Source organism: Protopterus annectens, chromosome 7.part0 (assembly GCF_019279795.1).
Source record: "Protopterus annectens isolate FY-2018-M chromosome 7.part0, PAN1.0, whole genome shotgun sequence".
In the NCBI taxonomy this organism is placed as follows: Eukaryota; Metazoa; Chordata; order Ceratodontiformes; family Protopteridae; genus Protopterus; species Protopterus annectens.
Genome location: NC_056739.1, coordinates 1473899183 through 1473900136, shown reverse-complemented (window position 1 = coordinate 1473900136; position 954 = coordinate 1473899183).

Below are 954 nucleotides of genomic sequence, written 5' to 3'. Positions count from 1 at the left end.
TTCTTCTCAACTATATGTCTCACTGTAAACACTGGATCTGTTGTGTTGCATTCTGACTTGAAACTGAACTGCTCATCTCCCATCTTACTTTCCACTACTCTGCTTATTTATCAATCACTCTCTGCAGAACTGTCTTACATGGAGGACTTCCTGAACTTCTGCATTCCACCACCAGTATTCCTTATGCAACCTGCTTTCACCACCAGCTTTCCTTATATACTTTGCTTCCATACCTGGCTCAACCATATATCTGTTCTGCAGTCCTCATACATACAGTTTTAAGGCACTGCCATTCTTTAACTCATCGTTTCCTTTTCTTCCTGCGATGCTAGAGCCCTGAGTATTTGTTTGAACTCTCGTGTTCTCTGTCTACAGTCAAATTCCAGGGCTTCAGCCCCGTCTTTGTTGACTTTAAAGATCTCTCTGAACACTGCTTTCAGCTGATTGTACCAACTAGTGGTTTGTGTTGTGGGCCAACTGTTTTGCTGGGGATGACTAAAATTGTGGACTCTACCAATGCCCTTTCCTTACTAAAAGGAAGACTCCCTGAACTGCACTGCAACTCCATTGTTGGAGGAGTTTGATGTGGAAACAGCCAGAATGTTTTTGAGAGTTGGAAGGATTTCCATGGAAACAAAGGAAGAACATGCAAATTCCACAAAGGCATTGGTCGGAGGTCAGGATTGAGCCTTGTACCTTGTGCATATGAGGCAAAGACCTTTGAGATATCTTGTACCAATTCTCATAAATGGAGAGCCTTTCCCAGCTGATAGAGTAAACCTGTCTGATGGAAGGCTTCCTAGTAAGTTCATTCACTTCTGGAGACACTAACCAGAAGGAATGAAATCCATAAAATTAAGGAACAAATGTCTGAAATTGGGTCATATCTTATTAGTATTACTCACTTAGAAAACTGTTAGAAACAGGAAACAAATCTGTACTTTCTACAGAATA